The following is a 17,170-nucleotide window of genomic DNA, read 5'->3' on the forward strand; positions in this document are numbered from 1 at the left end:
TGCCTTGCCCCGTGCTGAAAAAGTGGGAAAGGGAGACCATTGGCCCGAGCATCCTGACATATTATTTTGTGAACATTTGTTTCTTTTTCATGAACGTTCGCCCACATTATTTGTAAATTAGTGGTAAGGATTGGCAATAGGTTTTTTATTTTTATTTTTATTTTTTATTTTAGGCCCTTTTATTTTGACAAAGACTCCACTAGGACTGCATTATTATTATTTAATGGTCGTAGCTTGCTTCCATCTGTAGATTTAGGTTTACATAGGCGTTTATCATAACCCTTGTGCAAGTTCAATAAACACCCTTGAACTGTGGTCACTTGTGTCTGTCTTACTTTTGCCACAATGCGTTCCTTACACTGTCTTCCACTTGCCTGCTGTGTTCCCAGCATTCTGCCTACCTGCCTTTCTATAGTCCTCTGTAACCGCCACAGCCTGACCAGTTGCCTGTTCCACCAGGCAACACCACCAGCACCTCTTTTCTGTGTTTTCACTGTCCCCGCTACACGTTAATAGGGCGGTGCTCAACTGTGTGGTGCAGGGAGTCTGCTCCCCTCTGAACTGATGTGACCTTCCTGACGTATAAGGGGGGGTGGATTCTTCGCATCATACTACACACATAAAGGAGAAGGAGGAGACCTGCCTGTCATTGTGGAATGCTGAGAAGTATCAAGTACACAGCACAAACAATACGATCCTGCCAACATGGAATCCCGAGAAGTATCGGGTACATGGTACAACAGAGACAATGTGTTTGACATCTACAGGCATTTATACAAAGCATCTACGGAAAGGCTCTCCAAGTGCAGACACACAGTTCAACCGCAATGTTCTGTATAAACCTCCTGGAGGTCTATAAGGGAATGGGCGGTGCTCTAAAACATTTTTCTCAGGGCAGTTCACTTGTTGGGAGCTCTCAACGCAGAAGATGATCTCCTCAGCAGACTATTGCACTCCAAGCACGAATGAGAGATTAAACACCCTGCTATACAATCGTTTCTTCAGCATTGGGGTCACACACACCAGTGGAATTGATTTTGACACTTCATAAGAGTAAGTGCCCCCTCTTTGCCTCCTGTTGTGGAGTAGCAGTGGGATCTGCCCATCTCCTGGCATGCAGAATTCCTCTATGAGTTCTTGCCTGTCCTTTTGATCGTGGCCAAGCGAAGACATCTGTAAATACCAGACTCATACTTGTAGCTCCCTTGGCCAGCCTACTTCTTGTATTCAGAGCTGTTGAGTTTCTGCAGGGAAGGTCCAATTCCCCTTTCAGATCGGCACAACGGGTTACTCCAGCAGCAGGACAAGATTCTTTATTCATCCCCTCAACGGTGTAGCTTAGCAACCTTGTTCCTGAAGACCTGACATTGTGTCATATAGGCCTGTCTTCAGAGAACATGCAAATGATTAAAGCTGCTAGGAAGCAATCTGTCAATTCACAATATAAAAGCAAGTGGGCCAGAATTGTCCACTGATCTCTAGATAGGGATATCAAACCAGTGTTAAGTAGCTTAGATGATGGGGGGTGCTAGAGAGCCCACAACCAAGATAGGCGCGTCTCTGTGAGCTCTGCACCAGACCTTGTCATGGGGAGGAAGATCCGTGGCCCATCGGAGGGTGTGTGAGTCCACAAGCTGTGAGAAAGTGGCACATCACCCCTACAACATCCTATCAAAATCTCAAGACCAGTGGAGTACAGGGGGATGCAGCTTTGTGGAGGTGGGGCCCAGGACAGTGGAGGCCTAGGAGCGCAGCTCGGTGTGGGTTCCACACGAGTGACTGTGCGCTCCCTAGCCAAGCAGCTGGAATCCGGGGGGGGAGGGGGCGTTGGGAGCAGGTGGCGTCCCCAACCACTGTGGGCTGTGGTACCCGGGTCGGCCGCAGACACATGGTGGCAGCCCGCGTAGAGGAGTGAGGTGCCACGCCCCTGTGGGGAGAAGTGAGAAGCGAGTGCTTCAGACAATCTGCTTCAGGGACGCGCTGTGCCCGGGTTCCCGCTATTACACCTACTCCCACAGAGCTCATAATTCCTCCCGTCAGTCCTCCAGACATACACCAGTACGAACCGCCCGCAGGCCCCTGCACCGCATCGCGATCTTGAAGTGCAAGGCCCACTCGGAGGGCGTTGGGCCGCCGGGACTCTGGTGCGCGGTGGCAGATAATACGTTGGTCACGCAGTGTGGGCCACATCTACGGACTGCTCTATTAGTCCCCTCAGCACCTACCAGCGAAGGCAGACCGCGAGCCCCCATATTGCATGGTGCCCCGGCAGTGCAGTACCCATCTGGAACATAACATACCATAGAGGCATGGTGTCCCGGCAGTGCAGTACCCATCTGGAACATAACATACCATAGAGGAGGGGGGGAACTTGAGGTGCCAGCACACCACACATTGCGCCGGTGGGACCCCCCCATGCGCTGCGGCCGTTTGGCCCTGAGAGGACGGAATTGGTGACCCTGCCGGATGAACCCTCCCTAGTCTGGGACAACGTTGCTGACCCCACCGACATCAGCGCTATAGAGGGAAGAGAAGGGAACATAACCCCATGCGACTACGCTGATCATTATAAGGACACAGGCAGCCCAGAACCATGCCAGCCCCGGGTCCCCAGTGACCGTTGGAAGGGCAGCACCAAATCATGGATCCCGTGCCCTGTCGGTTCCACTGATAATGATACGCATAGCTTAAATACTTGAAGCCGGGGCCACCTAGCCAGGACAACAACATCTCCTCAGCCCCCTGAGCCCTGACAACAAGAAACCTTACAGCACCCAACCATGTTGGGTACCTTGGCAGACATTATAGCTGCTTTACACAGCGCTGGCCCTGGGAACGACATCCTGTAACCGTGGTGACCCTGAAGGCACTGAATGGAGGCATTAAGGAAGGGGCAGCAATCCTGGGAACCATTACCAGACAGTCACAGCCGGGACACATACATAGACCGGAGCAGTAAAGACTGGCGAACAGGAAGGAAGCCTGTGTATTGGGGTAGCAGCAACCGCGGGGCGTGCCCTGGGAGGCACACAGTAACCCCCCAACTGGACACCATAATTGTTATGAGGAGCGGTTGCACATGGTAGAGGCACAAACCCACAGAAGCCACAGCAACATACTTATGCAGGAACCTGGCATGACGAGGGGATAGTGAGCGCAAACTGACTTGAGTATTAGGGGTGAGTCCCCCTTTGCAGCACAGACCCTGATCCAGGTGTCAGCTGAAGCGGCCCCCCCCATCAGAAGATATATGGCGAAAGGAAATAAGTGGCAGTCCCACTTACCATTCACCCAAAAGGAGGGGCTACATAAAGGCAGCGACAAGCTAACAGCACCCCAAGAGGCTCCCGCAATGATGTCCGCACACACCCGGGGCGCTGATGTGCCTGGCGTGGTAGAGAGTGCCCAACTACTGGAGCTGAGCCAAGTCCTAGCAGAAATTAGATCTGGCTTCGCCGCCAAAAACACAAAACTAGATGGGATGGCATATAAAGTGGACAGAATGCAGGCACGCATTGATAAAGAAAGCGGCAGGACCTCCAGGTCGAGATCAGTCTCGGTGCATTGGAGGACACAAGTTATGAAAATACGCAAGCAATAAGGGAACTGCGGCGAGAGGTAAAGTCCATCAGAGACAAGAATGAGGATTTGGAAGCGAAGTCGAGGAGAAACAATATTGGAGTGGTGGGGGTCCCGGAATCAATCTTAATCAATCTCCTAAATTGAGGGTTCAACACATCGCAGCAGAACTTGGAGGTCGTCATGGAAATGTTTATCGTGGAAGTGTTGCAGGGCCCCCCGCTGTCCTCCCAATTCCTAGTGGAAAGAGCACATCGATTGTGTATCACAGATCTCGTCGAGACCGGGTCAAAACCATTGCCTAATTATCGCACAAATAATGAATTATCGGGGCGGGGATACCATACTTCGAAGAGCGAGGGAACTTGGAGACCTCACATATGAGAACGCTAGAGTATCCTTTTACTCGGACTTTACAACAGCAGTCCAGAAAGCTTGTCTGTCCTTCCTGGTGGCGAAAAGGGCGCTAGGAGATCGGGAGATACGGTACTCAATGCAATACCCCTCTAAATTGAGGGTTCAACACAACAGACAGACCCACTTATTTACTGATCCCAGGGCTGTACACGACTTTCTCAAATCCCTGCCAAAATGATCAAATGAAACTCACACACACACCTTTAGTATAGACCAACAAAGCAATGTCAGTCCAGGGGCCCCTGGGCCTTGCTGGAGTATGGTCTAACTGATCAGACACTGTCAACGGAGTACCCCTAATGGGTCTAATCAATCTATTGCTTATAATGTCATGAATAAGTCCAAAAGCATGTATAAGAATTGTACACTACTCTTGGTCCTCCCTTCGAGGTCTCAAATGGCCGAGGTCACTTGGGTAGCAGTTTCCAGCGCCCCCGGTCATTGCCCAAGGTAATGAGGATGTTGTGGGGTTTTGAAGGGGGGTCTCAGTCACTGCAGGTTGTGGGTGGGCAGTGTGGGTGGAGGGTGGCAGGGTTGGGGAATGTTCGGGGATGAAGGAAGAGGGAGGGGGGCTAGTTATTGGGGTTATTGGTTTATGTTACCCCAAAAAGGTTCGCACCTCATGGAAGTGGCCAAGATTCTGCCTCTCGGCTAGATGGCGAAGCGGGGAACAATCACTTTTGTATACAGCCCTCACCCCCGCCATGGAACATAAGGGCATGAGCTGGAATGTTCGGGGGCTCAACAACCAGCGCAAAACTCGCAAGGTAGTGCAATATTGTGAGCGTCATGGGGCTAAAATTGTCATGCTACAGGAAACACACCTTATAGGGAGGGTTAACGAAAGCGTGGCCAGAAGCTGGGGAAGCTGCAAATACTACACTTCATACTCCTTCTACTCTGCAGGAGTAATGACATTGGTACACATGTCACTGGGGTTCCACACGACCAATAGGAATATAGACTCACAGGGAAGATATGTTATAGTCTCTGGCTGCTGGGGATCCACAATGATTACGCTTGTTAACATTTATGGTCCAAACTCAGACAACCCTGAGTTCTTTCACACGCTAGTGAGGCTATGTCAGAAATACAAACACACCAATATAGTGTGGGCGGGTGACCTCAACGTGATACTAGACCCAGTCAGGGACAAACCGACCGGGGGAATGAGGCGTCACTCCAGAGCCGCAGAAGCAGTCCTTAATGGCATGAACGTGTTGGAGCTGGGGGACGTTTGGAGCCTACTGAGGCTGGAGGTGGTGAAATTCTCACACCACTCGACAGTTCACTACACCTCGTCCCGCCTGGATTACATCCTTGCGTGCCCACATATGGTGCATGGAACAGATGATTGTGTGTTGCTCCCGAGAACACTCTCCGAACACTCCCCGGTGCTGTGGTCACTGCGCTTGGACCACCCGCCCCCAATGGAGGTTGAAATCTGAGGCCCTAGGAGAGCTGGTCTTTAAGAGCAAAATTCATAGCTTAATCAAGAACTACTTCAGTTAGAACTCGGGCACAGTCTCCATGAAAGCTACCCTATGGGAGGTGCTTAAGGTGGTCCTACAGAGAGGATGCCTGTCCCTTGAATTCGGAGTGTTAAAGCTAATACAGTGGCAGTTAAACGAAACCGAGCTCGAAATCAAAAGATGGGAGAAAGAGGTGGACAAGGGGGACGCGCAGAGCTTGCTCATCAAACTGCGAGAGGAGCTTGACCATTTTGGCACACTTGCTGAGAGGGAGTTCAAGTACTTTGCCCAACCAGCGATGGCTCACAGATATGGAGAGGAGGGTAGACCGGGCAGACATCTGGCGGCAATTGTGATGCATGAAAGAGGCCATAGGGAAATGGCTGCAATTAAAACACTAGGAGGAGAGCTGGTGGTGAAACCAAGCGAGATAGCAGACACTTTTCGTTAATACCATGAGTCCCTGTATGCTACAAGGGGAACGCTCCTGAAAAAGTGGAACTGGAGAACTACATGGGAGAGACCGCCCTCCTGAAAATCAGCAAGGAGGCGATTGAGGCCTTAGAGATACCCGTCACGGTTGACGAGATCCTAAATGCAATCCGCGCATTGCCCTCCCCTAAGATACCCGGCACAGACAGCCGGACCGCTGAGTTTTTATAAGGAGTGGGGTCCAGAAATAGCTGAACACATGTTAGCGGTATGGGAGGAGGGATTGGCAGTGGGACACCTACCCCCTTCAATGTGTGAGGCGGTAATCACCTTGATCCTCAAGCTGGGCAAAGACCCAGTCGAGTGCTTCTCATACCGTCCGATATCTTTGCTGAATCTTGATGCTAAGACATTTGTAAAGGTACTAGCGGACCGGTTGCTTCCACACGTCTCCCAAATTATCCATTCGCTGATTCTTCGCGATACTAGCCCAAATAGACCGCGACACGCAGGCAGTGGCAGCACTGTTGGATATGGAAAAGGCCTTCGATTCCGTGGAGTGGAGCTATTTGTTCGAGGTGCTTGCTCAGTTTGGGGTCCCAAAATACTTTCTCAAGGCGGTGCAGCTCCTGAACGATTGCTCGAGTGCCCAGATAGGCATTGGCGGCACGCGCTACTGCATTTTCAAATTGGAAATGAGTACTAGACAGGGCTGCCCTCCCTCTCTCCGTTGTATTCGCTATGATAATTGAGGTATTAGCAGCTCAACTACGCAGCCATCATGGACACAGGGGCTTGGCGATGGGGGTGACGAGGGAATTCTTTGTACGCAGATGATGCGATTGTATATGTCAAGGACCCAGAAAATAACCTGGCTCCACTGACCCAGAAAGTCGAACATTTTGGAGTAGTCTCCGGCCTCAGAATCAATAGAACCAAATCCTCAATATTCCCCCTTAATGAGAATACTACTCGACCCTCCAACTCCCAGGGATTTATTTGGGAACAAAGTGTAGTCACATACTTGGGAGTACGAGTGAGCAGGGACACAAAGTCACTACTAGAGGACAACCACAACAAATACTTACAAGTATTAAAAAACAGTGTGGAGAGATGGTGTGGGTTGTACCTCTCCCTAATGGGTAGAATAGCAATTGCTAAGATGATTGTGGTGCCTAAGCTCCTCTATATCTTGCAGAATGTCCCGGTTTGACCCGGGTGGGTTTCTTCAGGGAAGTGCACTCCCTACTGATCAAATTGGCCTGGCACCCGAAGAGCCCACCATAAACTGGGAGACGCTGACCCAACCATGGGGGTGGGGGGTGGTATCGGGGCACCAGACATTGAACTATACTTCCTGGCGGCACTGTTGTCCTTTACAAAATTCTGGATGCCAGGAGCTCAGGTAACTCCTCATGTACGCATTGAACAACGCTCGGTACACCCGTTCTCCCTCCAGGGACTACTGATATCTGGCAAGTCGAAGGACAGGTGTAGATTTGACCCTGTAGCATGCACTATGCATGCGTGGAAGAAGGCTCTGAGAAAGTTGGGGGTGGACTGCCCGTTTGTCCCGGGTATTTAACTCTAGGACATAGAAACCCGGGCTCCGACTTGTGATAAGGTTTTCTTTCGTGACTGGGAGGGGGCGGGCATCGCTCGAATGGAAGATATATACCCAGATGGGAAGTTTGTTTCTCAGGAATTGTTTATGGAAAAAATAGGGTGCGGTTTAAGCCGCACACTACAATACTTTAGAATGAAAGCGGCTTTCAAAGAGAAATCCCCAGTGTTCCCGGAGATGCCGCATATGACACTGTTGCTACGATACATTAGAAACTCCTAAGGTTGGAGAGGGGTGGTGTCGGCAATATATAAACTACTCCAGACTGATTCACCCCAGAACCACTGAAGTGCAGGATTGTATGGTAAGAGGACTCTGGGGTTATCCTCACAGACAGACAGTGGGCGGTGGTATGTGGTACTACGCACAAGGGAGCATTCAACTCGCGACTACAACTAATTCAATCAAGACATTGCACAGGGCATACATATTTTGAGCACACATGCATCAATATGACACAACGAGACCTGCTCACTGCCCGAAATGTAATGCTAACCCGGCTGATTTGATACACATGCTATGGGCCTGTGCTAGAAAACACCCCTTCTGGGACGAAGCGGCTGGTATAATGTCGAGATGTTGGGCCAAAGGGTGCCAAATGAACTGTTGTGTTGTATGTTTGGTTGGCTCCCGGGTTGCCGAAACAATACCGTAAGCTACTCTCTACCTATATGATAATAGCCAGGAGGTGCATCTTGATGACAAGCGCATCCCCCCGGGAGTGCAGGTTTGGCTGAAAGATGTAATATGGACAAGTGATACGGATATAGAATATGCAAACATGAGTGGACAGCAAAACATTTGGAACCCCCTGACTGCATATTTGCTGGCCCGAGCGAGCTCCTTGGACTAGCCCCCTCGCTAGGACATTGAATAAGTGGTCACATATATGCAGGTTCCTAGTGGGAAGGAGTAGCAGATGCCCCGAAGGGGGAGAGGTTTCCCCAATAGAATACATTCCTCGGCCTCATGCAATAAGTCTCTATGACGTCTGTTTGCCCGACTGCAATCTTTAAGGTTCAATGCATAAATGTAATGGAACTGTTTTGATAATTGATGTTGTAAAGTATGCTGAATGTACATGGCCGCTTTTGTGAAGGTGCAAATCACTTAAAGAAAGAAATTTTAAAAGTAGCTTAGATGATGTGTTGTCATTTATTTCAGATCTTGCTTCTTTCGGCGTCTCCGTTGACTCATGCTGCACCTTTTAAGCTGCCTTTGGTTTATACAGGAACGTGGGTGAATCATCTTTCTAATCTGCAAATCCTATTGTCAGGAGACACCTAGAGGGCCTCCTAATAGATCATCCTTCAGTTAAGAGACCACACCCAGTCTGAACTGAATGTTGTTTTGACTGCCCTGGCATATAAACACTTTGAGCCCATGACTACTACGGATCTGAAATTCCTTTCCTGGAAGGTTGCCCTTCTAGCAGCCCTCAAGAAGTGTAAGGGGATACAGGCATTTTTGGCATCTGAGCCTTATATCTTTTTTTCATAAGGACTAGGTTGTCCTCAGAACCCATCTGGCCTTTTTGATGAAGGTAGCATCCTCCTTCCATATTAATGAGGAAGTGGTACTTCTGAAAAGAAATTATGGACTCTCAGTCTTGAGCAGACTCTGTGCTACACTGTCTTGAAGTTAGAAGGACTCTCAAATTCTACATTCACAGAACAAAGTAGTCCAGAAAAGATGATGCCATTTTTGTCACATTTGTTGTCAATTTCCGGGAGCAGAAGCATCTAAAGCTACTATAGCAAGATGGCTTTTAATTGCCATTAACCATTGCTACACTTTACGAAAGTGTATGCCCCTAAAGGCATTCATGCTCATGTGGTGATGGCTATGGCTGCTTCGGTTGCCTTCCAGCAACACGTGCCATGGCACGTAGGCAAGGTTGCAACGTGGTCCACACTGTCAGCTTTCTGCAAGCATTGTCTTGATGCCAGCTCCAGGGCTGATGCCAGGTTCAACCAGGCACTTCCGTAAATGTTTTCTCTGTTCATTAGGCAGACCCCTCCCTTGAGTATCTAATGCTATGAAATCTTCCAATAATAAGGAGCAAAGGGGATGGGAAGTAGGAGTAACAAACAGCTACTCACCACAGTGACTACTGTACTCCTAGTCCATAGTCCCCTTTCCTCCATTCATCCCTCCCTCCGTCAACGCAAATTAGTTAATTTAGCAATTAGTGGGCGAGGAGCAGGTAAATGACTGGTGGGTGACGCTGGTGGGCGGAGTCAGCCTGGGAGGTGTGATAAATCCTGCAGTGTCACCCCAGCCTAAGGTCTCCTCCCATTTGGCCAGTGTAAGGCAGCCGCTACCTCATCCTGATCCTGGTGGTGGTATTCTGAGGGTGGGTCACATGGGAGGAGATGGCTGTCAGGGGAAAGTGATGACTCCAGCAGGAGAAGAGGCGGTATATTGCTCGTTCTGTGAGGAACATCCTTTAATTCCAGAGTTTTTAATGGCTTGCTGTCATTACTCAGAATCATCTTATAGTAAAACTCTGAAAAAGACATTTTGGTTACATTTATTTATTTATTGTGCATTTGTAAGGCGCTTATGCAGCAAGTAAATTGTGTTTCAAAGTGCCTATTCAATCTTCATGTGTACATGGCAAACCTAGAACATATGAAACATCTGATGTTTATGGTGATTTAAATGCAACTGTTCAACCATGTGTTATGAATGGCAGGGGCCGTTGGTCACTATGGAAACATTGGAAACATGTACATGGCATCTGTTGCGTTTCCCTCAAGATGGCTCCCATATCTCGTGTGAGCGTTGCAGTTCTTTCCTGTGTGTCCCGTCAGGCTCCGCCCCCGATTGCAAGCAGAAGCAGTTATAAGGAAGCCAATGCTGCCGGACCGCGTGTCACTACTCTTTTCGTGAGACGCATTGTGAGTTTCGTTTCTAAAGCCTTTCTAATACTTCTGAACTCCTAATCTATGCTGATCTGTTCATACTCCCCTTTCTATTCACAGTCTCACCCCGAGCCTTCATACAGCGCGATCCGCAGCCACCTCTCGGCGGTTTCATTTCCTGGGACGCCGCCACATTACCAGGCAACAGTACGCAGATTTTCACTACACAGTTCTTCCGATCCCGTAAACCCTTGAGACTCTTACAAACTTTCAGTTCACATACCTTTCTTTTCTGGCAGACGATCCTGTTCCGAGGTGAATTTCCCAAAGGCGCTGTGTTCACAAAGACTCCTGCAAAACCATTGCGATCCTCACACATACCGCGTCTGGAAACTTAGCAACGGTAGGACAGGGCTTTATAACTTATCTGATTTCAGTACCGATAGCGAGTATATATATTACTCCTCGATAGGAAACCGCTACACAGAAGATCCAGTTCCATCCCCAAGTGACACGCTACCTTTATTTAGTTTTTTCCTTCTCTGCCATCTTTGTCCAGGAAAACTCTGCTCGGACCACTCTATGTCAAGGCATTTCACTTTGAGACTTTGGACTCCTGCATAGGTATTGCAGAAGATTTTTTCCATTTTTTCTTCCTTCTTTACTATTGGGAACTTACTAAACACTCTCTATTTGCCACATAGGCGGTGGATGCTAAAGCACCAGAGAGAAGATTAGCTTTACAAGGAAAATCTCTACGCAACTGAAGACACTTCCCTGATGACTGAAGACATCTACGGTTTTCTTCCCTAAGAGAGTTTCCCTGCATGGTCCGGTGTTCCTTCCGTAGGTTTGGTTCATGAGAGGGGATCCAGAGCAAGCAGGGTAATTTCTCATAGTTGTCCTTGACTGCTTCTGATCCAGGTTAGTGCAAACCTTTCAGTATTTCTAACTCTGATCGTAGTCCAAGTCATACCAGATATAACACCATGTGATTTAAAAACAATTGAAACTTCCTTGGACTACAAGTCCCAGAAAGCCTCAATTACTGTGACAAGGAAGAAGTGCACGGAGTACAGAGGGAGGAAATGTGACAAGAGTAATGTGCAATTTAGTTGTTTCCAACCTAGTCAATTATGCAGGACATTTAAATCCTCAGCACACCTGTGGCAAGTGGAACTAAGGAGGAGAGAGAGAAAGAAGGCTGCAGAGTGTGCGGTGCTGGAAGTGTGACAGGTGGCAGAGGAAATCCCAAGAAGGGTCATGGGAGAATGAGAGACGCCCCCCAGAAGCAGATTGGTGGTATTCAGGACCGAAGGAGAGAAACTCCAGAAGGGAGAAAGCAGACGATGCGCACCGGGGCCGTGCGAGGAGACACAGTCCTGCAGAGCTGTGTGGGTCTTGGTAGCAAAGGACAAGAGAGCTGACACAGAGACCTAATGAGTCTCTGCACAGAATGGGGAGCTGGACCCTTGCAAGCACATCTCATATGCCACACAGTGAACCGTTGAGCCAGTCTAGCAGCAAAGGGGGACCCTGGACGTGCAAACACCCTAGAAAGGATTCTGAAAGTAAATTTGAATACCGACCAAATAGAACTGAAAGAAAAAGGCAAATTATGCACAGTTCTCCTGACATGAGATGTCATTTGGGGGAAACTTGGGACCAGCATTACCTAAGCCAAAAGACATTGACAAGACAACAGGGGCAAGCATGGTGCAATTCTCCTGACATAGGAGATCAGTTGGGAGGAAGCTGAAACCAACATTGCCAAGAGCCAAAAGAGATTGGGAGAAAAATAGAGAGGCAACATTTGTACAATTCTCCTGACAGTAGATGTCAGTTGGGGGAAACCTGGAACAAGCATTGCTAAGAGAGATTGAATGAAGGGTTGACAGACAGAGCTTGAACAGACCCTCGGATGTGGGATGTCAGTATGGGGGAAATTGGCACAAGTAACAACTGAAGTCAACAAAGTTGGGTTGTTGAAGGAGTACAATTGTGAGAAATCTAAAGAGAAAGTAAATGCTGTGAAGAAACCTGATAAGAGTATCAGGGGTGATCCTTTTTGGAAAGAGATACCTGGTAAGAGAGTACACCAGGGAATCTGTGTGAAACAAAAGAGGAGATATTCCTGGTAGGTGAGTAAACCAGGATATCAAATGAATGTTGCATAGAGGCCTGATAAGACTTTCAGGTAGTGGATCTTTTCTCTGAAAGAGATACCTGGCAGATGAGTACACCAGGAGATCTATGTGAACCAAAAGGGGGATATTCTTGGCAGGAGAGTAAACTAGGATATCAACCGTTTTCAGTTGAGAGGTTTCCTGGCAGGAAATTGTTCTGGGAAACTCACTTTGAAATAGTCTGATAAAAAAGAGACTGGTGGCCTCATTACGAGAATCGCAGAAAAAACGCAGTCATTACTGGCATGGTGTAATTAGCACGTCTGTGTTCCCTCGACACTGCAAATAGCGGCTGATTACGAAAGCGCGAGCACGCGCGAACGCCCATGCCAGTAATGACTGCACCGCCATGCCACTAAAGAAGCCCCGATAGCGCCATCACAGAACCTGCCGATACTGCCTCCTCCCAGGAGCAACCCCTTAATACCATCATGTAAATACTAGGAACGTTATACCGGACCCAGAAGTAACGTCATCGCGCTGGAATGGGAAATGTGCCAGCGGCCATCTTAAAAAACACAATCCATTGCAATCCAACACAGCACTGGTACAGAGTGGAGAGCAGGCCCAATCAAGCTATCATGTCCAAGGCTACTCGGAAGTCAACCCCCAGCATACGCAAGAAGCGCTTCTCGGGCGAGGAGCTGAATATGCTAGCGGACACGCTGGTAGCCCATGCCGAAGAGGTCTTTGCCAATGACCTAAAGCATGCAGCCCAACTGCGCAAAAAAGAAATATGGGAGGATGTGGCACGGAAGGTGACTGCTGTTGGCACCACCACCCGCACAGTGAAGGATTGCAAAAAAAGGTGGGACGATCTACGTCTCTGGGTGCGCAACATACTTTCAGCCAACCGCAGGGTGGCCATGTCTACAGGCGGCGGGGACAACTCACCCACCAAATTGATGAGATGGGAGGAGACATGTAGCACCACGATCAATATGGAATCGATCGAGGGCTTCGGAGAAATGGAGACGGGTGTGCCGTCATCGGCAGATGGAGGTGAGTGTCCCCACAAACCCCAGAGAACCAAAACATGACGTCGAACAGCAGATGTGAAAGTGAACCAAGCCAATGCATGGCCCATCATACAGATCCATGTCCTAATGGTGGCCCAAACCCTGGCACAATGATATGCATGCTGCATGCCAATCCCATTACCAACAGACACCCAACACACAGGGATAAATCACATGTCACACATCACGCAAACCGCAATACAACGGTATGCCACCTAGTACACATCAGTCCAGAAAGGAGAGTCCACGGCGTATGCCTATATGCCACCCCATTGCAAGTACCCTGTGCGTCACACCTACAAGAATGCAATGCATGAAACGTGAACTACTGAACAGCACCAAATCATGCATCTTGCACGTACCACCATCACTGATGCCCTGCATCTCTTGTTCCCCCACAGGCACAGATGCAGAAATTGAAGGCCAGGAGCCAGCCCCAAAGGCCAGCACATCCTCCAAGGGATCCAGGGCCAGTCAAGCAGGCACAGAACCTTCAACCTCCAGGGCAACACCGACGACCAGACTGCAACACAGGACAGCACCAGCAGTAGAGGGCAGGCCAGCTGAAATGGAAACAACATGTGAGACACCATCCGACACCACTGCCACAAAGGAGTCGCCAAGTGTTGCAGAGGCAGAGGGTGATGGCACGCAGTCTGCTGCCACCAGTTCGATTGGGAGGTAGCTGCCTCAGCCTCCCTCAGCGATGTGGAGGGCCACGCCAAGGAATTTCTAGACAACCTCCATGTGGTATGTCCTCATACCCGAGCCCCCAGCCCACCCCCCTGCACTCCAAACAGGGAACACCAGTCAGCCCCATGCAAGTACATGACGTAGTACTGGGGTGTCCCCATCTGTCGTCCCCATCAGAGGGCAGTCCAGATTTGGCCCGCCCTGTCACTGCACCGCCCACCTCCATAGCCACCACCGACATGGAGGCCCGCTTCACGAGGGTTGAGGCCCGCCAGGATACCATGATCGAGCTGGTCCGGCAGTATGTGGCGGAGCGAGGAAATGACCCGCCGGGAGATACGCGATGCAAATGCGGCTAATATCAAAGCCATGAACACCAACACCATGGTCATCCACAACAGTTTAGCTGCTGGCAGGATTGTTGAACATTTGCAGCAGCAACACCGGCACAGACGGTCCCACAGGCATCCACCTCTACCCCATCCACAACACCTGCCACCTCGACTCCCGCAAGCCCTGTGCCCCTGACCAGGCGCAGCGCATGCGACACGGACATGCTGGCCCCAGACCCAAAGAGAGGCCGCAACTAGCACGTCGACCCTGCATGTGCTAACTGCCACACGGGGAAAACCATGATTGGCACATCATGTGTGAGATGACAGTGGGTGAGAGGGGAGGTGGTTTTGGGGGTGTTGGGGGGAGGGGGAGGTGCTGTTGGGGGAGGAGGGAGGGTGTGTGTGAGGTGGAGGGTTCAAACACAATAATGTTAAGTATCCAATACACCTGTTGTGTTCAAAATCATATCATGACTGGACATTGTTCATTTCGTGTGTGTTTATTCAATTCATGACAGTGCACAGTGCCCAAATCCCCACACACCCTGTGTCCATATGCGCACGATCCCAGTGCCCACTGTAGTACTAGCACAGAACCATCAGCATCCCTGTGGTTCAGAAGAAATCATCAATCAGTGATTGGCCCACAGCACAGCCATCTTTTGCATTGCGAACTGGCAGGGGTGCTGCATCTCCTCCATCATCATCATCATCCTCCTCCTCACCCGGTGCATGCTGGTCAATGTCAGGTGGCAGTGGTACGTTTCGCCGGATGCATATGTTGTGCAGCATGGCACAGACCATTGTGATCTTTCCCACCTTCTCAGGCCCATAGAGGAGTGCTCCACCAGACCTGCTGAGGCAGCGGAACCGTGCCTTCAACAGGCCAAAGGTCTGCTCAATCACAACACGGGTACGGGTATGAACCCGATTGTACTCCTCTTCCTGCCTGTTCTGCAGGTTCTGTACAGGGGTAAGTAGCCACGGCTTCAAGGGATAGCCATCATCACCTGCATGGGAGCACAATGAGGTATGTGTGAGTCAATATCTGACCTGACACCTTTAGGAATCACTGCCATGGCTGCAGCTATTTGGTGTTGACATGCACATGTCCCTGTATGTATGCACACAGGTTCATTTGACACAATGTGTGCTGTACTATGATCTGCTGGTGTGGATTGCGTTGTCCAGATGATGCAGGGTGTTCACTTGCATGCTGATGCATATTTACTGTGGATGCGGAACAATGTTTTTCCACCCATTTTGGTGATGTATATTACTCTGTATGTATTGCCACTAGTGGCATTGCCACATGTGTAATCATGTTTTGTCATCCATCGCTTGACATTCCCATGGTGGCCTGCTTGTACGTCTGGCATATTGTCATTGCAGTGCAGCATTGGTTTTATATATGAAATTGATGTGTCATGTTCAGGTTGAGATGTTCAGGGCAACAGTGTTTAGCTGTATGTGCATTGTCCACTCACCACTCAAACTCACTGGGGTGGAGTATGCATCCCCCCCAATCTCACCCAGGTGGAGTATGCATCCCCCCCAATCTCACCGGGGTGGAGTATGCATCCTTCCCAATCTCGCCCAGGTGGAGTATGCACCCCCCCAATCTCACCCAGGTGGAGTATGCATCCCGCACCAACTCTCATCCCCCCCACTGCACTGCCATGGGCCCGTCAGGCAATTTACTGAGCAGCCAGGCATGTCGTCCAGCATGTCGCTCCATGTAGCGGGGTAGAGAGGAGTTACGCAGCACCATGGCATCATGTGTGGATCCGGGATATCGGGCACAACAATGTGTGATGATCTTGCTGGAGTCACATACCATCTGCACATTGATGGAGTGGTATTGCTTACGATTGCGGTACACCACCGCTATGGCATGAGGGACCACCAATTCTACATGGGTGCAATCGAGGGCACCAACGCAATTGGGCATGCCAGTGCGTGGAAGCCTACTTTAGTGTCAGCGAGCTCCTGGCCAGTCCGTGGTAGGGATATGTGGATGCTTGCGTGCTTCAAGAGGGCATCCAGCACTTGGGTCAGTATGCGTGAAAAGAGAGGTTGTGATATGCCATGCAGCTGGCCCACTGTGTGCTGGTAGGTGCCTGTGGCCAGGAAGTGGAGCACAGACACTACCTTCAGTAGAGGGGGGATGGCAGTGCGGATTTCTATCAGGCTGACGATGTCGTTGTGTATCATGTCCACTATGGTGGTGATGGTGTCCCGGTCCAACCGGTACAGGGTGTGGATCTGCACAGGGGGTAGGTTAAATGGACTAGCTCTAATGCGAGGGATTGGTGGATGCCTACGTGGTACCAGTGGCTGCACTGGTGGGTCTTGCTGGGCCTGTCTCACCCTCCTTCTCCTCCTGCGTCTCCTCTGTGCTGCCTGATGTTGTAGTTGTAGTTGTTGTTGCTGGTGTGGCAGTACAGGCATGTCCTCCAGCCCCACGATTGCAACAGCAAGTGGGATCATTTTGGTGTAGGAAGGGGTGTGGTGTGTGGGTTTGCTCCTTTTGTGCTGGGTCATGT

Source organism: Ambystoma mexicanum, chromosome 6q (assembly GCF_040938575.1).
Source record: "Ambystoma mexicanum isolate Mex_15411 chromosome 6q, UKY_AmexF1_1, whole genome shotgun sequence".
NCBI lineage: Eukaryota > Metazoa > Chordata > Amphibia > Caudata > Ambystomatidae > Ambystoma > Ambystoma mexicanum.